The sequence below is a fragment of the Octopus sinensis genome, linkage group LG5 (genome assembly GCF_006345805.1).
Source record: "Octopus sinensis linkage group LG5, ASM634580v1, whole genome shotgun sequence".
Lineage (NCBI taxonomy): Eukaryota > Metazoa > Mollusca > Cephalopoda > Octopoda > Octopodidae > Octopus > Octopus sinensis.
In genome coordinates, this window is record NC_043001.1 from 45,424,135 (window position 1) to 45,451,679 (window position 27,545).

General features: G+C 33.7%; 1 protein-coding gene and 1 non-coding gene across 10 annotated transcripts in view; one reads left to right on the top strand and one right to left on the bottom strand.

Moving 5' to 3' along the window:
* The window catches only part of LOC115212426 (sorbin and SH3 domain-containing protein 1), a 504,251-nt gene that overhangs the window by 342,075 nt on the left and 134,631 nt on the right, over positions 1 to 27,545 (bottom strand). For all 9 annotated transcript variants that reach the window (XM_036503384.1, XM_029781340.2, XM_029781341.2 and 6 more), the window contains exon 2: positions 18,089 to 18,231. The gene's annotated coding sequence lies outside the window, so the exon portion shown is untranslated. The remainder of the gene's footprint in view (positions 1 to 18,088; positions 18,232 to 27,545) is intronic.
* LOC115212480 lies at positions 24,212 to 24,330 on the top strand. The gene has a single exon (XR_003881753.1). It is a non-coding gene; the product is annotated as a 5S ribosomal RNA (ribosomal RNA).

Genomic DNA, 27,545 nt, shown 5'->3' on the forward strand with positions numbered 1-27,545 from the left:
TCATTATCTAAATTCCTCATCAAATTCAATGATAAACAGCAAGATACAAGCACGAAACATCCCCACAGATAACTAGGGTGCTGACAATTTCTCTCAGATTAAGTAGCTGGTATAGTGTGTGTGCAAGGGTGTGTATTCCATAACAGATATTACAGATTGTCAACAGATTATAAAATGTATTTCAATGGCACCATAACTCAGTACAGTAATAAGATGTTTAGAGAAACATTAGATTAGAGATATTAAGAGAACTAAAAATGTAGAGCACACCATTTTAAAATAAATCCACACCATTGCATCCTGCACCATTACACCTATTGATCATTTCCTCTTCTCTTCTCTCTCTCTCTCTCTCTCTCTCCCAGTTTTTAAATTTATTTTTCATATCAGGTGTGGGTAGCCATGCAGGTCTCTCTGCAGGAATCTGCTCTGCCCCACCACCTTAGTAATCCCCTTGTCTCCTACCACCTATCCCAGGGCTCATAGTTCTGTTGCAAACTACATAGTGTAGGTGGCATGAAAAAAAAGCACCCAGTCCATGCTGTAGTGGTTGGCATGAGGAAGGGCATCTAGTCATAAAAACCATGTCAAAGCAGACATGCAGTCCTTGAACGCATCGGTTCCTGTCAAACTGTCCAACCCAAGCCAACATGGACATATGATGATGATGATGATGATAATAATGGCAGAAATCAGTGAAATTGAATTAGCTGGTAACCAAAAGACTAATATAGATGTGATACTAAACACTTCTATAATCTGTTCCATAATTTTTAGCACTATTTATAAACATATTTATTTATCTCACACAAATTTCTGTCATGAATGGAGTCATTTGCTTTTAACCTTTCTATATAAGATGTATCCAATAATGAATAGCCATACTTCCTGACTGTGACACAACATAAAATTGACTGTACTATCAAAATACAACACAAAGTGATTTTAAACCCATAACTCATATACTAGAAGCTTAATATTATATCAACTAAACCATTTTGCTTATATAAACATAATATACTGCTATTTAAACTCATAAAATTTATTTTATAAATCACTGCGCAAGTTTATGTCAGTTTCTGTACACAATGTAAAAATATCAAAGGGCTTAATGTTTATCATATAACTGCGCGAAAAGAAGCTTACTTCCCAACTACATGGTTATGGGTTCAGTCTCATTGCATGGCACCTTGGGCAAGTATCTGTTACTATAACCTCAGGCCAACCAAAGCCTTGAGTGGATTTGGTCGATAGAAATTGAAAGAAGCCTGTTGTGTGTATGTGCCTGTTTGTGTGTGTGTGCATGTATACATATATATTTATATGTTTGGGTCTATGTTTATCCCCCGCCTCACCTGACAACTGATGTTGGTGTGTTTACATCTCCATAACTTAGTGGTTCAACAAAAGTGGCCAATAGAATAAGTACTGGGGGGGGGTCATTTCTTAAGGCAATGGCCACAGTTAAATGACTGATGCAAGTAAAAAGAATAGACCTAAAACCTATCTCTAAATCTAAAAGATAATATAAAAGTATTATAATTACAAGAACAAATATAACAGTCACTGCTATACTTTTCACTGAATATGCAGTTTTGATTAGCATAGAAAAGAGTTCCAGAGGGATGTTGTTCGAGTAAGAAAGAATTTGGAAAATTATCATAGAGTTCTGAGGTTGAAACAGTTGAGTTGACAAGAAGAGATGTAGATGGATTGGGCGAGATCGACAAAGGGGTGTTTAGAGAAGCAGTAGAAACTTCCTAGTTTAGAGAAGCAGTAGAAAAAATAGATGGGAAAAATAATGCATTTATGAACTACTGGCTGCAATATATAACTGGTAAGTAAATTTTCACCAATTAGCCAGATAGACTTTCGATGGATGTGATCTAAAATGTTTGTGTACTTTAATGTGGATTAAACCAGGGTTTTGTAGTGAGTGGATCAATAATTGATCAGAGCTGAAGTAATTTTGAATCTTGATATGAAAGCCTAGATTTGGGGATGCAGTTTTGACATACGTAACAATTTCATGAGAGATCATCAAAGATTGATAGATATAGCAGTGATAACAGAAATGAGGGTTTTATGTGTTGCTCATGTAAGCAGATAATGTGATACAAAACTTTCTGTTATATATACAGTGATTGTATCTTGGTATTGTTATGTCCTTGTTTTGAAGAAGCAGTGCAAATCCAGTGTCTACATCAGTGGTTCTTAACTGGGGTCCATATAAGATTTTGTTGTTAAAATTTATATGCAATAAATTGATTATATTTCTACAACACAGAAAATATTTTGATAATTTTTTTTTACACAATTCCTTATGATATTTAAGTATAAAAATATAATAGGCTTTTTATAAGCATCACATGGCCATGAAGGTTCACCCAAGTAAAATAAGAATCAAAGGGATCCAAAGATAAAAATATGGATCAGACCCACTGATCTAAATCAACTACCTTGTAGCAAGCCTTCCTTAGCCTATTTCAGTCCTGTACCCCCTTACATCAATTCACAGGTATATCACCCAATATGTAATCAATTTTCCATTACTTGCAAGAAACGAGTGTAATGAACCTCCTAAGGTTCAAGAGATTGTTAAGGCCCAGTGTTTAACCCCAGTTTTATGGCATTAAGCAAATGAGAGATAGATATCACTAGATAGGATATGAGTAACATTCCAACTGATAAGATATATAATCCTGATATATGGATGGTGAACTGAGGCAATGTAAAAACATGTAAAGAAGAATACATTGTGAGAGAAACAAGATATACAAAAATATACAAAATGATAGGATGTTCACTGAAATATTTTTCATAATAGATCCATTCAATTAGGGCTGATCTAGGGATAATCAATAACCTAGATGGTAACATGGGGTAACATGGAATAGAGGGTTTTGACAGAAATAAAGCAGTGTACAATAAAAGGTTCTGCCAGAAATTCAACAAACTAAGCTTTTAAAACAATTTGGTATGAGAAAAAAATGTGATTCTCTACAATTTAGGGCAGGGATTCTCAATCCATTTTGAAACTGAAATTTTTTTCATTGCCCAGTGTAGAAAATAATCAACAATATACCAACATATTAACGCTTACAAAAGAGTAGTGTTACTGTTCTGAACATCACTTCTTTTTCTATGTCTATATGACTACATTATCCATGTTTCCTTTCTTTTTCAAAATAGTAAAATGTGATGAAGGAGATATTGCTATTTCTAGCATGTTGAGCAACCATGTAGAGATTTCCTCATTAACTCAACAACCACTTTAGTCTCATATTCTGGTGTATAAATTATAGCATTAATAATCTAATTTGCCAACAGTGAATATAAATACACATTCACAATGAAACTTTAGAAATTCTCACTTTCCTCACCACACTAGAAAACAAGTATTTGTATTCATCATTTTTTTCTCTTCTCCAGACTATCTACCTGCTTATTGTTTATTTACTATTATTGTACTGTGTAGCTTTTAGAATGAGTTAAGAGAATACATTCATCTACTTAAATAAAGTAGTTGTTTCTGGTTTTTGCTTTTCACGCACTACAACAAAATTACTATATCTTACCTATGTACTCATATTGTGGTAACAAAGAATAGGGTTTACTATATATTATTACTCAACAAAAGTATTTGAGGTAGTTTTTATAAGATGTTTTTATAGTTTTTATAACCCTTCTTTCACACACTAACTTCCAGTATAAATTTCTATCTTCTTACTATCTGTCTCTATTCTGGGTTGGAACAATGAGGGATATCCAGCCATAAAATCATCACTGCTATATACATGTCTGGTATGTAAAATATTGCCACATAATTTCCAGTCACTATAGGCAGTAATATGATGAGGAGTGACTCATCTAACTCATACAAAATACAATAAAAAAAGGTTGAAGAAGATGATGATGATGATGGCAAACTGTTATTTAGAAAATTTACAAGAGAAAAAACTATTCTTAAATATGTAGCGTTTTGCTTTTTCTTTACTTTTCCCTTTTTGACGTCTTATCCTTAAATATATACCAGGTAATTTTGCTAAGATCAGAGATAAAAGCAAGAACAAACTTTTTTGTAAAGCTTCTGTTCCAGTTAAACATTTAAGTATTTAGTTAGAGATTACAAGAGATTGCCAAAATAAATAAGAACAAGTAACACATGGGAGAGTATGGGACAACAAAATCCATTTAAGTGCTAGTGTAGCACTAAGCTGATATTTCTTAACAAAGCCATTGAACAAACTGAGCAGGTGGAGCACCTACAATTTGCTCTCCCTAACTACATCTCCATATACTATCACAGATAAGTGCACTAAACTAATAAGAATTTAACTTATTTTCCAGAGATTTGTGCAGCACCATTAATGGAATACAAACTATAACTTTTTAGCTCCTATGTCAGTACCCAACTAACTAAACTATCTCTATCCCTTTAAAGACCATGTTTCTAGTAAGAGTAGACCAACATGCTTTATTTAGTTTTCAAAATTATCAAGATTTCAGGGAAATTTAGTAAACTAGTTCAGTTATTAGCATAATTTATTTCAATATTATTGCTTGTAAGTTTACTAGCATAATATAGAATCAACTTTGTCCAAAAGAAGGAGCGCTAGTGAGTTGACAGAGAGGTTGAACATTAAAACATCTGTCTATGTATGTGAGTTAACTACACTATAATATGAATGGAGAATGAGAGCTAACTGAAAGAATGTCAAAAACTGGTGGTAAATATTACCAGTGACTGAAGAAAACTTAAGAAAAAATGGATAAGAGAAGTGAGGTTAAAGCCAAGAATTTTCAGGGTAAGATCAAAATAGTGGCAATGAATTATACAATGGAACTAGCTAACCCTTCCACAACAGCTGGAGGGAAAATAGGCTCTAATATATATACACGCACACGCACACGCACACACACACACACACATGTAATGATGATGACGATGTCCATATGCCAGAAATAGGAATGATTTCAGGGAGATATGGCTGCTATTTTTAGTAGATCCTGCTACTTTCAAAGGACTCCTTGGGTCTCCATTTTATGATATTATATAATGTTGAGTTGAAATTAGGGTTAAAAGTGGACCCTAATTCCAACAACATCTTGTGGGTAGACCTTTACACTTAATGACCTCAAAATACCCTGTTGTTGTTTAGCCCCAGGCCAGCCTTAACAAGGCAAAACGACGATCAAAACGTTTTAACTGTTACAAGTATTTTTGATACTCAATTATACACCATGTTGTCGCCTTGTATAACTTCATATACACACCATTCTATTACATCATGGCATCAATAATAATAATCATTTGTATGTCAGAAATTTAGAGGTAGTTAATAGATTAAATTGACACCAGTATTTGATTGGTGCTTTATTTTATCTAACCTAGAAGGATAAAAGGCAAAGTTAACCTTGGTGGGACTTGAACTCAAATGTAAAGAGCTGTAACTAAGTGCTGCAAGGCATTTTGTCCAATGCTCTAATGATTCTTCCAATCCCTCACTCTATTAATAATTATAATGAAGTAAGAGTAGGTTTGAGTTGGCTGGAAATAAGCCAGTAAGTTCAGAGGAACAAAGGCCACTATTATAGTAAAGATTAATGATCAGTAAGTGTAGACAATATGATGAGAATCAAAATGACTAGAGGATAGTGATGAATAGACTATCTTTGTATAAATCATTCAATTACCTCAGTGAAATATATTCAGAGAGTTCTGAAATAAATTTATAGCATGTATCTATCACAACATATTCATTTTTTTTTTTGTCTGCAGGTAGGGGATTGTACAGATATTTATATGATTTTTGTAAGATTGAAGTTACACAGCTTACCTACCGCCAAACTGGCAAAAGTAAAGTAAGTTACCATAGATGAAGTAAAATGCCTTAACCTATAAGTCAGGAGTTAAATATCTTAAGCACAAAAGTATAATTATAGTGTTAAATGAAGGTAAGTTTAATGTTGTGACATACTGTTATGCTGCTTTTGAAACCAGATTCATTGGAATTAGAATTCTAATTCTTTCTCTTTTATTTGTTTCAGTCATTTGACTGCAGCCATGCTGGAGTACCGCCTTTAGTCGAACAAATCGACCCCAGGACTTATACTTTGTAAGCCTAGTACTTATTCTATCAGTCTCTTATGCCAAACTGCTAAGTAACGGGGACATAAACACACCAACATTCGTTGCCAAGCAATGGTGCAGGGACAAACACAGACACACAAACATATATATATATATATATATATATATATATATATATATTATATATATATATATCTTTATATATGAAAGTGAGGTTGTGTGCTGTTTGTCTCCTACGATTTAGATTCCTAACTACTCCCACATTTTGCGGTGCAGTTTAACTAAAACCGGGTATCTTATAGTCGTGATTCATATTGAGCCTTTCTGGGTATTAGCGCATGTCTACGATGAGTCTACAATTTTTAAAATAATTTACCATCAATTTTTCTCATTTTTAATGCATTTTTGGCAAATATAAGGGAAGTAACTCTCTAAAAATTTATTATTAAATCTCAGAACGTAAAAAGCTACAGTAACCCCCCCCCCTTCTTTGTGGTTAACCATATTGAGATGGCTATTATACTTTACATCTCTAAAAATGCTTATATAGTTATTTCCCTTACAAACCCGAGCAACGCCGGGCGATACTGCTAGTGTATATATATATATATATATATATATAATATATATATATATATATACATACATATATATATATATACATACATACACACACACACACACACACACACAGGGTGTGTAAGATATTTGACGACAGATTTATATTTATAAAAAAAAACATATATAATAACAGATAATAACTTTATTTATCAAAAAATGCTATGACGATAAAAATAAACCTTCTTTTCTATAATGTTATTCAATAAAGCCACGTTCAGCTTCCACAACTGCTTCTATGAGATCTAAATCATCTGCATGCTCGAATCAAGTGGTCCTGATATATTTTGGACATTATTCTGACTATGGCAGCTTTCAAAGAATCTTTGGTGTTTTGGGCATGTTCATTGACCTCTCTCCCAACAATGCTCCACATATAATAGTCCAATGGATTGAGATCTGGGGAATTAGGAGGCCAACTGTTAGGGGGTATGTGATCATGAAAATTTTTAGCCATCCATTCCGTGTTACTAGAGCCATGTGTGATAGCATAGAGCATTACTGAAACACATATGGCCTTCCGCTGCATACAATGTCTATCCAGGACTTAACAACTGTTTCCAGGACCTCAATGTAAGCAGCAGAGTTAACTCTAAGGCCTTGTGGAAAGAAGCAAGGAGACATCACATGTCCTTCATTGCTGACAACCCCTAAAACCATGATAGATGCAGGAAATTTTGTAGGCATAACACTTGGAACTTCAGACGGGTCTGCACATAACCATCTGTCATTTCTTTTCTTAACTTTTTGATCTTGGTCGAAGTTTTTCTTGTTTGAGAAAAACCATATCAAATCTTCTGCTGGATTTTTCAGTTTGTTTAAGAAACTTTTAGATCTGATGTAGTGATTTTCTTTTACTTTTTCTGACAAACTGGCCTTTCCTCATCATATAAGACATATCTGATGTCTTCGTGGACAACATTTCTGACTGTTCTTTCTGACACATGGAGATCTTTTGCAATTGACCTCATGGAATTTCTGGGATTATAATCAATGATCTGTTGAACTGACTGGATAAATTCAGATGTTCTGATGATTTTAGACCATTTAGAATGCTTTTTTTGCTTTGATACTGGTGATATGTTTCCATTTTACAAATTCTGTAGAAGAAAGACCTGGCAACTTTTAAAAATTGAGATATTTCTAAATTGCTATACACAGCCTTTATAACCTCAATAACAGCATGCCTCTTCATTTCATGAGTAAGCTGAGGGTCTGTTATTATTATTTTCTGTAACAAATATTATACAGAGTTAGCAAAAAATGCAGTAATGACCCCAAAAAGGTATGTCCTCAAATACTTTACGCACCCTGTATGTATACGACAGACTTCTTTTAGTTTCTGTCTACCAAATCCACTCACAAGGCTTTGGTCAGCCCGAAGACACTTGCCCAAGGTGCCACATGGTGGGACTGAACTCGGAACCATGTGGTTGGTAAGCAAACTAATTACCCCATTTGAAAAACTAGGTTGATTTAAATTTTGAATCTCATCAGTATGACTCATCTGACAATAAGTGTTTCAAATAGATTTGGCAATATGCCATGCTTGAGAAGACCCATCAAGCCACATGAAATCATAGTCATGGCTAATACCAGTGTTGTGTAACTGGTACCCATGCCAGTGGCATGTAAAAAACACCTTTCGAATTTTGGATGTCATGGAGGCAGTGACAAGAGACCAAGACCTTTAGCAATATACCATGCTTGAGAAAACCTGTCAAACCAAGTGAGATCATAGTCTTGGAATGGTTGGTGTTAGGAAGGGCATCCAGCTGTAGAAACCATAGCAAATCAGACTGGAATCTGGTGCAGCTAACCAGTTTTCAGTGAAACTATCCAACCTGTGCCAGCATGGAAAACAGACATTAAATGATGATGATGTTTGTTCAGTCCAGCCTATAAAAACATCGGTATATAATTTGTCAATAAGAAACTTGAACAAATTATTCAGTTAATTAAGATTGTTTAAATCCTATACTCACTTATATATTCTTCACTGCTATGCAGAGTTTCTCAACCACTTTTTTGTCTGCAAACCCCTCTGATCCCTATTTTATTCAGATGACCCTCCTAGTCATTCAATGTATAAAAAAAATCTTGCTATATTTGCATAATTAAATATTATGAGAAATTATATTTAAAAAGATTGTTAAAATATTTTGTATAATGTAGATGTATAACTATGTGGACCCCAGTTGAGAACCACTCATCTGGACAGTGAAAAACAGACTTATAAGAAAGTCCTATGTCATAGACTAACAAACTATCCAGTGGTAGGGAAGTGATTTGTTGTTTATCTACTTAATGCTACTGAAATAAACACCAGACTTCCATTATGTTCTTGTTATATATTAAATGACAAGTTATCACAGCATAATGTTTGTAGAAATTAAGACAAGAAAGACCATAAATGGTTATCAGAAAATGACAAATTAATCATAGCTTATGAATTTCATTTGAAAATATCAACATGCACAAACAAGAAAACTCAAGAGGAACAACAAAGAAAAAAAAAATAGCCACAGAGCGAACATCAGATTGACACAGCACCACCTAACATTACATAAACATACTGAAGATCACAGAGGTAAGTCTTCTATGGAATAACACTGGAGGATAAGGTATATTGAATTACCTGTAGCAAAATAACTTACAGGTACAATTTTATTTATGTCTTCTATTTCTAATTCCAGTGTCTTGATTTCTATGATAACAAAATCTGTGTGTATGTTTGTGTGTGTGTGTGTGGTATGTACCATCACCAATTGGGGTCATAAGAGCATTCATTTAAGATTATTTTTATGCATACGTGCCTCATGCTATATAAAATAGGTCAGTTTGATGAAGCCCATAACCTCTCCAAAGTGCACTGTGACAAGATTTGAACCCAGTACATGCAAGCAAACATAACATTTGTCAGTGTTGCTGCTGCTGTTTACAGTAGTGAACTGTGCCACTTATGCTACCTATTTACAACTAGAATAGACTGAAAGCTAAAAGAGTTAAGTATCTTCAAGGACATGCTCACAAAACAATGTATAACAATACATAGTATAGAATAAATGGAAAGATGTAAAACCATCTTTCAGTTAGTTAACAACAGTTTCGTGGGTAGATAGGAAGAAGTTAGTTGAATGATGTGACACTAGAATATTATTAGTATATATTTTAATAATCCATGGAGGAATGAATGCAAAGTTTACCCTGAGAAGATTTGAGCACACAAATGCAAGACAACAAACTATGTAACATTAAATACCTGATCTATAATTCAACCATTTGCTCATACAAGAGAGCTTTTACACAATAACATTGAAGCTTGCTTGTCTAGCCTGCTAGAAATAGTAACCAAATCTCTTTCACTATACCCTGATAGCTTAAAAAAGAGGGATGCATTGGATAAACTAGCCAAAATAGACTAATTGAAATAAAGACGATATGATCAAGTCATAGCTGGATTACATTTAATCATAGGCCCACTAATTCAGAGTACATAATAGGAGTAACACTGCACATAATAGGAATAATACTGATGATGATTTCTGATATAAAGGCATGAAACTTAAAGTTGATGATATTGAAAGTTGTGGAGTTCATGCCTTTATTAGTGTCATTAGCAGAATAAGTCAAAAGAAACACATCCAACTGAGATTTGAAACTGGTTATAGACCAAGTTCACTAGTTACTTATCTGCGCCGTGCTCATCAATGATGAAACCCCAGAGGGGATGAAAAGGAAAGTCAAATTCTAAATTGCATTCAGTAAAGCAGCCAAGTGTATGTTCTATTATCTGTTATAATAATGGGTTTTTTTTTTCGTCAGCACACAACTTATAGGAATGAGGTACAATCAATTGGATCCAATTCAATATATGACAAATACATACTGCATAATCTATTGGGGTATAAATGACAAAGTTAAACTTTGTGGAATTTGAACTTAGAACATAAAAGAACATTACTAAACACTAAGAACATTTTCTTTAGCACTCTCTATCACTCCACCATTCAACCTTGCTTACACATTTGAGCAAAACTTATAAATTCATAGAGGTAAGTATAGTCAATTAAATTAACACAAACCTGACAGCTGCATATTTTATTAACTCTAAAAGGCCTCTGGGTAGTCACTTGACTTTCCAGAAATAGCAACCAAATCTCCAAATTACACATTACAACCTAAAAACGAAAGGACACTGACTAATGTAGTCTTACACATATTAATGCCTGAGAGAAGGGAACGTGGTTTCAGCTGTTCTAGAGGAAAGAAGGAGCAAATTCAACTGGTGTAATTTGACTTCAGAACATAGGGAGATGAACTATTATGTAGGTTATAGCATTCAGTTCAGCACACTACTGTCACTGCTATTCCACCAGTTTAATATTGATTTCTAAATTTAAAACAAGGCCAAAAATTTGTAACAAATGGTATAGACAATTAATTTGAAATCAATATATTACCGGTACTCATATTAACAAACTCAAAAGATGAAAAATTACGTCAAGTCTAGTGGGATTTTGACCTCACTTTTTATACAAACATATGATATTAAATACAAAGTCTGGCACACTATTGCGTCTGCCACATTATAATGATAATGATGACGATGCTTTCATATAATAATAAATAATTTTATAGGCAGAAAGCCACAAATTATAGTCATAGGGGAGCAGGATAGTTGATTAAATCACTTCCCATAATTGGCCAGTACTTTATTTTATCAACTTCAGGAGGATGCAATGTGAAGTTTATGAGAGACAGATTTGAAGTCAGAATGCAAAGAACCAGGCAAAACACTCTCCCAAACGTCCACTCTCTTTATTATTGTTATTATTATTATTATCATCATCACTTAATGGCAAAAAAAAAAAGTTGACTTTGCCTTTCATCCTTTCAGGGTCGATAAATTAAGTACCAGTGAAACACTGGGTTTGATGTAATCGACTAGTCTCTTCCCACCAAATTTCAGACCTTGTGCCTTTAGTAGAAATATTATTATTATTATTATTATTATTATTATTATTAAAACAGAGTTAAATACGAAAGTAAAGTAATGGACATCAGTTCTAGCCATCCCTGTAATATGTCAATTTCAATATTCTCAATTAAATACTAATCAAACTAGCTACACTAGACAGGAAAACAAGGAAGGTAATGACTAAATATAGAATACACCATTCAGAATCTGACATCAAAAGACTATATTTATGCAAGACAGTAGGGGGTCTTGCACAACTATATAACTACTACAAAGTACTAACTGTAGGACTTACAAAAATATCTAGAACAAAATCATGGAAAATTAATACAAACAGCTATGACACGTGAACAAAACAAAATACTATTTTGTATCTTCAAGTAAATCTTCAGAAGCTGCAAGTTACCGATAGCTATGAGGAAAATGGAAAAGCAACAACAAATTATGAAACAGCTAAAATCTGGACTAACAGAACCATGAAATTGCAAAACAGCTAAAATTTTGACTATAATTGGGATTAACAGACTACCATGATAATATAAGGACTGGTAACAGTTATGAACAAGCAAAACTTGATGACATTGTTTTATCTAGAAAGGAATACAAAACATTTCAGTTGAAATTTTGGATTTCTGTGTACTTTTCACTTTGAACCCAAAGGCAGACATGCTGTCAAATTAGTGTTTAGTTCAATATAAAGTCAATCTGTATTTTATTACATATTGTAACACAAACTTATTATTATCATTATTATTATTATTATTATTATTATTATTATTGTGGAGGCGCGTGGCTTAGTGGTTAGGGTGTCATCATCATGATCGTAAGATTCCTGGACCGGGCTATGCGTTGTATTCTTGAGCAAAACACTTTATTTCATGTTGCTCCAGTTCACTCAGCTGACAAAAATGAGTAACACTGCGATGGACTGGCGTCCCGTCAAGCTGTGGAACACATACGCCATAGAAAACGGGAAACCGGGCCCATGAGCCTGGGTAGCCTTTAAAAGGGCATATTTATTTATTTATTATTATTATTATTACTATGTAGTAGTAGTAGTAGTAGTAGTAGTAGTAGTAGTAGTTTTGGCACAAGGCCAGCAAGTTCGGGGGAGGAGGCAAGCCAATTACATAAATCCCAGTACTTTATTTTATCAACCCCCAAAAGGATGAAAAGCAAAGTCAACCTTTGTAGGATTTGAACTCCAAACATAAAGAGCCAGAACAATTGCTACAAGACATTTTATCTGATGCTCTAATGATTCTGTCAATCTACTACCCCCATTATAATAATTTCTACTTTAGGCACATGACCAAAAATTTTTAAAAAAGGAAGTAATTGATTACATTGACACCCAGTACTTGACTGGTACTTTTTATTTACTTCTAGAGGGATGAAAGTCAAAGTTGACCTTGGTAGGATTTGAAATCAGAATGTAAAGAACTGGAGCAAATACTACAAAGTATTTCATTCAATACTCTAACAATTCTGTTAATCCACTGCCACTTAGTTGATCTCATCAAGATTTAAACTCAGAATGTATGGAATTATAGCTAAATAGCACAAGGCTTTTATCCAATGCTCTTACCATGCCCTACATCTCAAAATGGTGTGGTATACTATGCTGGGACTCTCTACTAACAACACAATGACAAGTTACAGAGGACTTACAGAACACTTGCAAATACACTATACATTATTTTTAATATTATCATCAAAAGCATCATAATCATCATCATTATTATTATTATTATCATTATTATTATCATTATTATTATTATTATCATTATTATTATCATTATTATTATTATTATTATCATTATTATTATCATCATTATTATTATTATTATCATTATTATTATTATCATTATTATTATCATTATTATTATTATTATTATTATTATTGTGGCACAAGCAAATCCACCACCCTCATAATAATGAGGAGAAAGATGATTTTTTTAGCACTGGCAAAAGGCCAGAAATTTTGATAGAGCAAGCACACTCATTTTAATTAAGACCATTACATAACTTATTATTTCATCATTCCAGAAGGTATAAAAATTTAACTCAATCTTACCACATTCTGCATTCAAAATGCAAAGGAAAATAACAGTAGGTTGCAACTGAGATAGAGTTAGCTGCTATTTCTAGCAAATCATGCAATAACATAGTGGGGTGGAGGTTGTATAGTTCATCATGCAGATGTATCTAAGACAAGAAGTATGGAAGAAATCATAAAGCAAAACAAACACAACCAGAAGGCGGGCATCAACCTCAGAAGTGATGAATATAGCTCTATTGGGAGGAATTTTATCAACTAAGAAAAGAAAAAAAGTAATCAAAAAGTAGACAGCAGGTAGCAGCACCAACCATCTTCTGGACTATTAACCAACTTTCTATTTATTGTTTGTGTTTCTACCTACTACAATATTTTTATAACTATTCTACTAAACAACTTCAATTGTTACATAATGTATGTTTTTTTTTCCTTCAGCTACTACAAAAGTCTGGTGAAAATTACTGTATCTAAACTCCTGGATATTAGCTTGAAACCAGGGAACAGAAATAACCACAGATATAAAATGTGTGTGTTTGTGAGAGAGAGAGAAAGAGAGAGTATCTACATCATAATAAAAATTAAAACACTAGTTTTACACTATTATTACTCTTGAGTTTTACCTTATCAGTTTTACACAATTCATAGCAAAATGTAATGAGGCAAAAACCTGAAGTATCAACGAAATATAATTCCAGTTTTTAATTGTTGTTATGAACATGAATGTTCAGCAGTTCAATCAACTCAACTACAAAGACTCATTGAATTTGGTTTAAGTGGCTGAGTACTCCACATGCACTACACATGTCTGTGGAATACTTGGCCACTTACTATGGGTGTTATCTATACCAACGTCTGGCAACTAACTTGGTAAACACCAACAAAATTATGAACTATCATGCCAACAACTACCTTGAGCACCTTTTTGAGTTCCATGTGTCTAATATACATGGGCATGCCTTACAAAGTCAGAAAACAGCACAGCTCCCATGACTTTCAGAAACATTTTTTCACATTCAGGAGTTGCTGAAGATGGAACAAACTACCTGCATCAGTTGTTAGTTGCCGAAACATTGCATCCTTTAAAACCTCCATGCTTCCTGAAATTCGCAAACACTACACCTGATATCACCCCTTCATACACATGTACACATGTATATCATGACTCTTACACTGTTCACTTTCCTGACTTTTGTACATAATTCTATGCACTATACATGCACCTTTGATGAGTTGTAGTGCACCTGAGGACTATACACAATAACACAATAATTTCGTTATTATTGTACAGGAAGGAGACCAGAATCTGAAAACTAAGATTCTGTTAAATTTGTAAAATTTTAATTATGAAAGCGTTTCAAGGGAATCAAGTATTTTCAAGATGACAATGTTTTTCTTAGGATGTGGTTACCTGGTATTTGGTTATAGTGTTTAAGAGCATTACTTGGTATCATCCAAAAGCTCTGATCACAGGTTGTTCTTAGATGTCACATTTTTGAGACCTCTTATTTCAAGGTCCTTATATTTATTTGACTTCTCAGATGCCTTTACAGAAGTGTTGCAGTCAGCTCAGATTGATATATCTATAAGCAGATATATATCAATGTGATTTTTTTCCCATAATGCTTCATCTATTGGCCTGTACAGCACAATCAGTTTAGATACTGAGATCCCAAAGAATGGTAATATTTTTATTTTCTACTACTTTGGCAGGCTTATGTTCCCACCAGTTTTTTTCATATGGGAGTCCAGACTTATAGCATGTAGTGTAGTGCAAATACTGGCCAAGTCCTACCATGGTAATTAATATATTTATTTGAGACAAGCTTAGAGCATACAGAAATGAGATAGTTGTTTTTGTGGCTGCATCACAAAAGCAGCAAATAGCATCAGCACCATTTTTAAGAATGCTTGCTTGGTAGTTTCTGGTGGGTACATAGTAATCTTGAGCTGCTATAATGAGACACTCTGTTTCCGATTTAAGTCCGGATGTAGCCAACAATTGATAAGTCATATTTGTATCCACATCAGGATTCCTGGCCCTTGTAGAGTATTTGCCAAACAATGCCTTCCTTTTTCACGTATTTTGCAGCACTGAAATTCCATTTTATTTCACTTTTGTGGTTTTATCTGTTTTACTATTACAGTGGATTCATCTGTTTTACCTAGTTGTGTGTCAGTCTCATTCATTTTTAATTCCTCTACATACTTCTTTGTGTCAAACATTGAGTATATTATTTTTGGAACTTTCATGTTTTTCAACAAGTTTAAACATCTAGTCATTGATGTTCTTAAGATAGTCTTCTACCCCCATATTTGCTGTCTTTGAAGACAGTAGCAGCTGCATCAGTCCACATCCTCCATCCTTTCGTAGGATATATAGTCAATTTACATCTGCTTTAGGGTATGCATATGATGCATTGTGAGGTGCTTGTGTATTGTTGTATCATTTTATTGATTTTTGTTGAACCATTTTATGATGTTAAAGCTGTAGTCACAACAGGTATAGCTAAGTTATAGGTTGCATCAATCTTGTTTTTTGCATTAAATTTGCTCTTTAGGATAGCTCTAACTCTACAATAACATTATTATTATTATTACATTTTCCATGGGAACCCTAAGTGAAGGGGACTTTACAAACACAAGTTACACAAGGTGTGTGGGTTTACATAGAAATCAGATGAGGTAAGGGGAAAAAAATCAAATGAGATTAGGAAAAAGTATACATAGAATACAAGGAGGAAAAGAAGCATGTAACTAATTAAGATCTTATATTTAGCATTCTAAAGTAGTAGTAGCAGTAGTAGTATATAGCTTTGAGAAAATAATTATAAAACTTTACTCCTACTCCCTTTAGAATCTCATGAGGTTTACAGAGTAATACAACAGAAAATACTTAGGTGGGTGAATTGAGTACTTGTCCATAAACATACTCTTGGAAACAAAATAGTGAAAATAAACACTATGAATAACCCCAATGCTGACATACAAGCTTCAGCATCATTAACTAGGAAACAAGGGAGGTGGATGGTTGTAGTAAAAGAACTGAAACTGGATCTCATGACTAGGGAACTCATTATCACAAAGGAAAGTGCTCCATCTGCTATTTATAAATATGAATTTAGTCAATAATAGACTAAGAAAAAAGTAGAAATGAATTATAAATTGCATCTAATGGGATTGGTATATAACATAAATAAAGTAAAAGAATCTTGTAGAAATAGCTTATAGCAAAAGAGAAAATGAAAATATATAAAGAAAAAAGAAGGTATATTATTTAGAGAAGTTGCAAGATTTATTTCACTATTTTGCTTTTGTGTATCATGTCTTGTGTACATAGACAAAACAAAAACCAGCACACATGAGCATGTGCATATATATGGGTATCCACATACACACATATAAATTTAAAATAAAGTATATGCATATCTTATTTGAATTTATTTCTCACATATATTCACAAATTTATACATGTACATGCAGCAACAGTTCTTTGATACAGTAATGTGGAGATAAAATGATTTCCAAATTAGGTACAACCCTGAGGAAGGGATGTAGTTGGTTCATTAAATCAACTTCGCTGGTAATTATTTCATTGCCCTAAGAATGATGAAAGACAAAGTTGACTTTGGTAGAATTTGAACTCACAACATAATGATGTGCATTTAAAAACTGCCAAGTGTTTTGTTTGGTGTTTTATTAATTCAGCCAATTCACCAAATATTTAAGAATGAAAAGACATCCCACTTTAAAATACTGAGATGCTTTTTATATTCCTAACTACAATGTGATATGTCATAAGACAAAAGGCACAGATATAATAACAACCATGGTGATGAGGGGTTTTTTTTTTTTTTAAGGATCAAGATAAATTTTAAGGAAAAGCTACTATATAAGCCCTTTGTATGATAAAGTCATCATCATTACCATCATCATTTTATGACCACTTTTTTTATGTTGGGAAGAGTTGGATAGATTGTCAAAGACCAAGTAGTTCTTATTCAAAGTTACTCTCCTCTTAGATGGATCAGAGACTACATCTGATTTATACATTGCCTCACATAAGTGTGATAAACAACGTCAACTGTTTGAACTTTTGTGATTACTAGTGATTATAGGAATTATTCTGATACTAGATATCAGGCCTAAGGGCTTGCAACAAAACACATTGTACTAAAGACAATAAATGGTTAAATGGTAATGATTAACTGGTCAACAGATTTCTTCAGAAAACAAGCCTGTGTTTGTACATGATCATAATACCTAAATAAAAATAAGACATTTACAATATGAGACCAAGTTGTATAATTGCTGTCTGTAAATAACAAAATATAATTACCTGAGTTCAGTAAATTTTTCTCAAATGTAGCATCCTCTTCAGTTTCTAGACATCATTATGTAATAGACCTAGCTGGTACTCCTAAAATTTTATAGTGCAATTCAAAATTCCCTTCCTTTGTAAATCTTCCTGCTCTGGTTTTGCTGCAGTAAAAAAAAATGAAAAAATTTTATTATCTATGTTAAACTTTAAAAAATTTTATTATTCATGTTAAGCTATAAAAACTATATTTTCATATCGCATTGGAGAATTAATTGGTAATATAATTGAAAAGAAAAATATTAACAAACTAGTAGAAATTCAAGTCAAATTTTCTCAATGTTCTGAGCTCAAATGTGGCTTGGAATGGCAGTTCTCCTTAATTATCAATATATAATATAATACACTATATGTCTTTCTATATATACTTTTTTGTTGTGAGTAACACTTTAGCATTTGAAGCCTTTGAATTTATTCCACTTTATGACATTTACTTTCTAAATCATTCAACATGAGCTGAAGTCATCCTGTTTATTTTTTGTATTTGTCTCATAATGTTTAATGAAATAGTTTGAGGTTTTCTAAATTAACCAAGTGTTTCTACCTTCTTACTGCAACAGCATCTCTATTTAGTTGGTCTGCTTTGTATACTCTTACTCTTTTACTCTTTTGCTTGTTTCAGTCATTTGACTGCGGCCATGCTGGAGCACCGCCTTTAATCGAGCAACTCGACTCCGGGACTTATTCTTTTTGTAAGCCCAGTACTTATCCTATCGGTCTCTTTTGCCGAACCGCTAAGTAACGGGGACATAAACACACCAGCATCGGTTGTCAAGCAATGCTAGGGGAACCAACACAGACACACAAACACACACACACATATATATATACATATATACGACAGGCTTCTTTCAGTTTCCGTCTACCAAATCCACTCACAAGGCTTTGGTCGGCCCGGGGCTATAGCAGAAGGCACTTGCCCAAGATGCCACGCAGTGGGACTGAACCCGGAACCATGTGGTTGGTTAGCAAGCTACTTACCACACAGCCACTCCTGCGCCTATGAAAGTTCATTCATTCTGCTTTCTTAATGCTTAACTAATGGCTTAATATTTATAAATTATGGCTTAATATTTATAAATTATGACAATTTGATGTATATTGCAACAACCAGAATGGTTCTTTTGAGCTAAGTTGCTGTCATAGAACAATGACATCTAAGTTTGATTTGATTCCCCCACTCCCCACTAAGACCAATAAAAATCTTTCTCTAAATTTTCAAACGTCTCTACTTAATTACTGGAGTTGTTGTGTATTTTTTTTTTATTCAGAAATTCATTCTGCTATCTTCATTGGTTTGCCAGATGATTTGCCAAGCATTGCAACAGTCATAAGAAATTTCAATGCCTCTTTAGTTTGCAGTCTACTGCAGTATCTGTAGACAAAGCTGTGAAATGAGCTGATCTGGATATGTTTAGAACACTTTGAAATTACAGATTAAAAATTCAGACAGTCAAGGTGTGTTAGTACCTCCCCTTATCTATACAGGAAATATTGTTCTTCATGAATTTCTGCAGTGAATCATACCTTTGAGAGTGATGAATATAATTTTCTTATTTTCCTGTTTATTTTGGTATTTTTATTTACTTCCTCATCCCCTAATTATCAACTTTCAGCAGGTAACTTTTTCAACAATAACTGTCATTATTGATGGCTCAGATACTCTTGTATATTAATAATATTTTTTCTTCTACAAAAATTAAGTTTGTCCATACCATTATCATCATTTGAATTACTTTTTTTTCTCTTTTTCTTTTTCATGGTGAAAATATTAATGTTCTCAATTGTGTTCAATACCAGCATCATAATAAACTGTAATACTGGTTTTAATAGTGGCACTACATTGGTTATGATATCAAGGGCTCCAGTTGATCCAATCAACAAAACACCCCGCTCATGAAATTACTGTATTTGATGGCCTATTAGACGCACCCTAGCATAAGCTATACTTTTGTAAAATAAATTACCACTAAAATAATGCTTTAATTCCTCCACTTACCTGTATAACTTTATGTTATTACCAGTAATTATAAGCAATTTATTGCATCCACATTCAATGTAAACATACCATAGGCAACTGTTCACCAACAGATGGCAGCACATGTTTTGTAAACATACATACCACTTTGAGCGAGTTTTGAACCTACATTGTGTGTATTGGATGCAGGGGGATTTTTAAAGCCATTTTTTAGTAAAAAAAAGGTGCGTCTTATAGGCCATTAAATATGGTGACATGTAAGTGGCATATCCTTAACATAGTTCTCAGGGAGATTCAGCACAACACAGAATTACAGGTACAACTCATTTTTGCCAGCTGAGTGGACTGGAGCAACGTGAAGAAAAGTGCCTTGCTCAAAGACACAAAGCACTGCCAGTACTCGAATTCACAACCTTATGATTGTGAACTGATTACCTTAACCACTAAGTCACACAATGTTCTTAAAGATAAGTTTGAATACCAGTGTTAGATGTAAAGAGAGATTGCAAAAAATCAGGACAGCACATTGACATTAATAGTAATGATTCCTTCAAAAACTGATTCTAGCATCCACTTGGCATAAAAACCAAAGTTGAATTCACCAACTAGGAATTGAAACCACTGTACACTGAGTGAAACTATCTGCTATGGATGTTATCAGTGCCCTTGGTAAAATATGAATAGTTTTATGTACTTTGTATCATTAATTTTTTTAGTAACTGTACCTCTAAACCAGGTACAGAGAAGATTAGGAAAGTTCTTGCACAAGGACAACATGTAAGTTTGTAAAACATTTATTCTGTAGTGGTGCCCTAACATGACTACAGCCAGTTGTCTGCAATTAGTAAAAAAGGATGAAATTTGTACATTGAAAGAAATGTGACAATTCCAAGTATTACAATGCAAACCACATAACTAACCACTGCATAGAATGAATATAAGGCGAGGTTTTCTAGACTGAGAAATTGAGATAAACAGAGTATTGAAATGCTGGCTTGCTATGCACACTCAAATGGTCATCTGTGTACCATTAGTCTACTTTAATAGTTAGGCTTGAGTAGGCAAGAGCTACTCACTATGAACTAGGTCTGGCATTATTTGCTTGCTACCAATGTGACTTAAATTTTAAGTATAGTGAGGGGATGTATAAATTACATATGTAAAAGATTTATGAGTTCTAAATGTAGTTTTATGAGCCTGTAACTTGCTACAAATTTCATGCTGAATACAGTAAAAGCAAAAGTATATTTGACAACAAATCACAAGATACTTAGTTCAAATATAACTTTCCTGGTTACTAGTGTTTTAAACCCAAGTCAACTTTGATTGAGTTGACCAATGATGAAAAGTATTCTAGATTTGGCTATTTATTCTTTTTCTTCAGGCATAGTGTTTCTTGGACTACATTTCCAACATATACTTTTTTTAAGAAAGAAGGATGCTATTTGAAGGAGATTTTGCTGTTATTTCTAGCAGGTTAAGAAACTAGATAAAATTTTTCCTGTTAGCTCTTCTGATCTTTCAAATAGATGATTATAAAGCACTGGAGAAAGATAGATACAATGCCAAGGTTTGAGTCACTTAGCAACAATTTGATGAGATTCTTTCTCAGTGGAAATCATACCAGGTTAAACAATTATTAGTAAACAAGAATGATGAGATGTTTACAATATGAAGCTTTTCTACTAAATGTCTGACCTGGGATAAAGGTTAGATATTTGGCTCAGATAATATGAAGATCAGCTACTGATTATGACCACCAACGAGAATGGAGAGTCAGTAGATGGTAGATTCTATTAGAATAGAGCTCATACTTTCAATTTACCAAGTGTCAGATTCTGGTGAAACAATTTAAAGGAAGGACAAAATAGAGCGATTTATCAAACATTTCCCTTTACGTTCTGACTTTCATCCAACTTGAATTCATTACAGAGAACATATTCTTGAAACTCTGCCAAATAGTATATTTTCTCAATAAATCTTTGATTTCTCAAACATTTTCCGCATTAATAGAAAACTTAATGAATTAGCATTTAGAACTGAAAACTATATTTAAAATTTTTCTCTCTTTTCCTAATATTTCCTATTATTTCTAACTTCAGTTTGTTTTCTCATGCTGTGATTAGCATCCTTCTACATATATGGAATTATCAAGTGTAAGATACTTTGACTCAGAAAGTGAGACCATTTAGACTAATTAAATACACACACTTGCATACACGTGTGCACCTCATTACATTTGGCTGCCTGGAATTAATTAAGGTGTGGTTGAAGTGCCATAAAAATGATGACTTACTCCTTAAAAACTTGTGCTTTATGAGGAAATACCTACCATAAGGCTTTGAGACATTACAAATTTAAATTTACAAACAATTTGCAAAATAACAAGTTGTGAAAAATAAAATATATTTTCTATAAAAATCTGCTCTATTAAATAGTGTTATGAAGAATATTTGGTTGTAGCCTCAAACAAATTCAGCAATACTAGCCTAGCTGTGTGGTAAGAAGCTTGCTTCCCAACCATATAGTTCTGGGTTCAGTACCACTGCATGGCATCATGGGCAAGTATCTTCTACTATAGCCTCAGTCCGACCAAAGCCTTGTGAATGGATTTGGTAGACGGAAATTGAAAGAAGCCCATCATATGTGTATGTGTGTGTATATATATATATATATATATATATATATAATATATATATATATTTATATCTGTGTCTGTCCCTCCCTATCTCATCATTGGTTGATATCCAATGCTGGTGTGTTTATGTCCCCATAACTTAGTGATTTGGCAAAAGAGACCATTTGAATAAGTACTAAGTTTACAAAGAATAAGTCCTGAAGTTGATTTCTTTGACTAAAAAACCCTTTAAGGCAATGCTCCAGCACTAAATTTAATCCTTTAACTGCAAAATTAAACTTCATGGTTATTCCAGTAAGGATGTTAAATATCTACCAAAAGAATACCATTGGACTTTTCTACAAGTTACATTCCCCCATTAAATTTGACAATCTCAACAAAAAATAGTTTCAAACATGACATTCCTCAACAAAAGATTGCAGTTATGAAAAATGAAATTTTGAGTAGATATATCTGATTTCTACAATAAAAAGGTTAAAACCATAGATATGTTAGACTTGCTAGGATTCAGTAAATTTCACCATTTAAATGTACTTAATCCAAGCACATTTTGTTATATGTAATATAACTGCAGTCATGACTGTATTAGAAGGGTTTATTTTTATATTTGCAATTAAATCGTCTTGGGTCTGGTCGCATTATGTGACACTTTGGGCTAGTGTCTTTTACTGTAACCTTGTGAGTTAAAGTTGATAGAAACAGTGAATGTTCTTGGCAAGCACATTCCTACATTAGGGTGGTAGGTTTAAATCCACCTCTCCTTTTAATACCAAAACCTGTTCTTAGATTTCTTAAGTGGAGGCCACTCTGTTACAGGCATTCAGGCTATTTCTCCAGTCTGTGAATAAATTTGTTTTCCTTCCTCCTACTAGTTCCAGAAGAATTGGAAAGAATCATAGGTTCTGCTTCTCCTTTTAATAGCTATAAAAAATATATATATAAATATATCTGATTTATTGGAAGAGAGATGTAGTTGATTAAGTGAACAGGTAGTGGGTGAAAGGTGAGAGAGAAGGAAAGTGACTGCTTGGTTGTGTGGCTGGGGTGCAGTGTCCACATAGACAACAGGTTAGGAACAATCTTGTAAGAAGGAAAAGTGGTACATTTCTTCTAACCCATTATTAATGTCAGGGCCTCAACTGCAGGGGAAATGGAGGAGGATGAATAGCCTCAAATTGAGAAGCTATGGAGCTGGCTTGTCTAGAAAGCTAGGACATTGTAGTAATGGTACAAGTCAGAAAAATCAAATTACAAATCTATGAACTAGTAGTTGAAGAGTGTTGGTGAGTATAGTTTTGCTAATAAGTTGGATGGTCTTCTTTTAAATGTGGTCCAAGATGGAGCGGGGGATGCACATAACCTAATGGTTAGGGTGTTGCACTCACGGAGTGATATTCCTGGACTAGAAAGTTCTTTGTGTTCTTGAGCAAAACACTTCATCTCATATTGGTCTGTGATTACTTCAACAGCTTACAGCCATATCACGTTGAAAGCACTGGTTCTTGTCCGATCACCGAAGTTAAGCAACGTCAAGCCTAGTAAGTACATAGATGGGTGACCGCTTGGGAAACCTAGGTGCTGTAAGCATCACACACTTTTTATAGGCATAGGAGTGGCTGTGTGGTAAATAGCTTGCTTACGAACCACATGGTTCCAGGTTCAGTCCCACTGCATGGCACCCTTCTACTATAGCCTCAGGCCAACCAAAGCCCTGTGAGTTGATTTGGTAGATGGAAACTGAAAGAAGCCTGTCACACATATATATGTATGTATGTATGTATGTGTATATGTCTGTGTGTCTATGCTTTTCCCCTAACTTGACAACCGATGCTGGTGTGTTTACGTCCCTGTAACTTAGCGGTTCAGCAAAAGAGACCAATAGAATAAGTACTAGGCTTACAATGAATAAGTCCTGGGGTCGATTTGCTCAACTAAAGGTGGTGCTCCAGCATGGCCATAGCCAAATGACAAACAAGTGAAAGAGTAAAAGAGCTGACATGTGACACACTGTGCACCTGTTCAGGCAACATCTATTTGATAGAATGAGTGAGCTAATGTACAGTACATAGATTTGGTCACTATTAACAAATCACTTCTGCAGGATGTTCAGCAAGAAGTTACAGAATAATTTTTCATGGACTATGAGAGATTATCATTATATGAGACGCATTCATTCCTGAAGTTTGAGACTTTTTTTTTTAGGAGAGGCAGTTATAACTGTCCTAGATTACTGTAATTTTAATATATATCATTACTATACGAAGCTGACCTATCAACTTCTCTTATTCTAGATTGAAGGAGACAGCTGTAACAGTACTTGTTACAGATGACTAGTTTGCAGAATGCAATCATAGCATGAAGGCAATTTGGAAGCTTACTGTGCAATAAAGTTTATTGCTAATTGGGCAAAAATGCTACAGAAACTTATAAAATTCTCCAGACTGCTTATGGATAAATTTGCAAGTGCAGTGCATCTGCTTTTAGCTGGCACAGGAAGCCAGGCAAAACAAAGTCTCATGATAATTCCCTTTTTTGACAAGCACATCATCTACATCCATTGTATTCCTTCTGGCCAGATGGTCAACAAAGAGTATTTTGCAGAGGTTTTGAGGGAGCTCAGGAAGAGATTTCTTTGCAAAAGCCAAATTACCGGCACTAGGGCAATACACCAGTCTGCAATTCCATCCTGGTAACCAACTACTTGAAAGAGGTGGATATCAAAACTGTCCTTCAGTCCAGACCTTGCCCCCTGTACTTTTGGTTGATCAAGTTGTAGGAGAAGATGAAGAAGGCTGTGACAAGAGTTCTGGACATCTTCACTTTGGAGGACTTCCATGGGTGCCTTCACGGAGTGGTTGGAGCACTATAACAAGTGTATTGATGTTAAAGGAACCTCCTTTGAAGGAGATTAGAGTTTTGTACTTCTTTGAAATTAATAAATGTCTCTCCAGAAAATGTCTCAAAACTTCTGGAATGCACCTTTATATACACACACACACACACACACTGTCCCATATACCTAAACAGTATTCCAATGTCAGTGTTACATGAGCACTGTAGTAGAAGTAGCAAACCAATGCTGATCTTATTTGTTGAACTTTGTAGGCTAAAATTAGACTAAGGTTTAGTGGGAGTAAAGATATGCTAAACGCTAAATATGATTTAGTACTCAAGTACTTTATGGTCAGAGTTCAATATACAGTGATGTAAACATTTTCCAAACCCAAGTAGCAGTTTCCTTAAGCATAATTATTTATAGAATATGTAAGGACTATATATCTTTGACTTTATCCCTCCCCTCTCTCAGTACAAAAAATGAGTAAAGTGAAGGCATATGCACAAGTCTACTACTTAACTTCTAACAGAATTGAGGAAAGGGTTATAGTTGTTTAAATCAACCCTCAATAAAGAGTTGTAACTGAATCCCAGAAAGAATTTTGTCAGTGCTTACCAATATGTTATTTACCACTTTCCTACAGCTTAACACATAGTTAATTTGCATAATTTTTCATATCAACATTATTCTAAACTAGCTTAATATTTCATTATTAAACTGTAGCTAACAATTTAATCTCCATTCAGTTCCTAGTATTAATGTACACTAAATTAGTAGTATGTAGGAGTGTGGTTATACTGGAGTCATATATCTTTCATTCTTAAATTCAGCATATATTTCATTCATAAGAAATACAATTTGTTTTCTAATTATGTTAGTATGTATGTAAATTAAAATAAACTTTTCAACAGAAAAAAAATTACCCAGTCAATGTTTCAGTTCAATTTTTCTATAAATCAGTGTGTTAAGGAAAATTAAAATTGGCTACTGTTGTAAGCCAACCTTTTAATATATATGTATAACAAGTATACAATATAAATATATATATATATATATATTATATATACACAGGGTATATATTATAGATATATATACACAAGGTATATATTATACATATACAGCAAAAGTAACGCCCTTTTTTGATTTATTAACTTTTATTGAACAAAAATAAATTACAGTATTCTTTCTTTTGTTCTTTTAACTTGTTTCAGTCATTTGACTGCGGCCATACTGAAGCACTGCTTTCAGAAAATTTATCAGAAACTACTTGTTTCAGTTTAGGAATTGTTTTCCATTTGTGCCTGTAAAGCAACATCATTCAGTACACCTCACAAGAAAAATTCAGGTGGTGTTAAACCCGGTGATTGTGAAGGCCACTCAATTGCTCCACGTTAGCCTATCCAGCTCTACTCAAAATTAAGATTTAACCATTCTCAAATGATTAACCCATAGTGGAGAAGTGTACCATCCTGTATGTCTTATAAAGGACATACTGTGAAGTGATTTCCAAACAGGGAGAGTCATGGGGTTGAGAGGACTTCTTTGTTTTGTTGAGGACATTGTAACTTCTCCAAAATATGTACTAAGATAGAATGTACCTAGTACACTCTGCAAAGTAGCCAACATTATAAAAGGTCTAAAGCCATAGAAACCAAGCCAAAAATAAAATATATGAACAAGAAGAGAGTTTCTGATCCATGCAGGAGTGCAGTAACTCTGAGTAAGAACTGATTCTGACTGGAACAACTTGCCCAACCCAGATTAGCATGACAGTAGATGTAAAATTATGATGATGATTTATATATATATATATATATATAATATATATATATATATATATATGATATATATAAGATCTTAATATTTGTCTATCTAAGTGAAAGTTTGTAAGAAATAGTAAGATCACTAGGCTGAATAACTTACAACTACTAACTCCGTATTAAACTACTTGAAGTTTATATATCTC